We start from the raw sequence: 236 nt of genomic DNA on the forward strand, positions 1-236 counted from the left end.
TACACTTCCATTTTCTTCAGAAGAAAGGTTAATCTGAAATCAATAAATCTGATCCGTTGACATCACGGGATGTTATTTTCCCTGACATCTGACGTCACTGGCGCTACTTCTTATCACTCTTATCACGTTGTTATCAGTAGTTATCAGCAGGTAATTGCGTTAGACAGAAAAAAATGGGGTTAATAAAAGTGTGCAAAGATACCTTCCGGTTTCTGGATCTGAACGAAGAGGAAGAG

At 39.0% G+C, this 236-nt stretch overlaps 1 protein-coding gene across 1 annotated transcript in view; it reads right to left on the bottom strand.

Moving 5' to 3' along the window:
* Positions 1 to 236, bottom strand: part of LOC119589185 — a gene marked incomplete at its 5' end in the record, with an annotated part of 121,836 nt that overhangs the window by 9,114 nt on the left and 112,486 nt on the right.

Source organism: Penaeus monodon, chromosome 25 (assembly GCF_015228065.2).
Source record: "Penaeus monodon isolate SGIC_2016 chromosome 25, NSTDA_Pmon_1, whole genome shotgun sequence".
In the NCBI taxonomy this organism is placed as follows: domain Eukaryota; kingdom Metazoa; phylum Arthropoda; class Malacostraca; order Decapoda; family Penaeidae; genus Penaeus; species Penaeus monodon.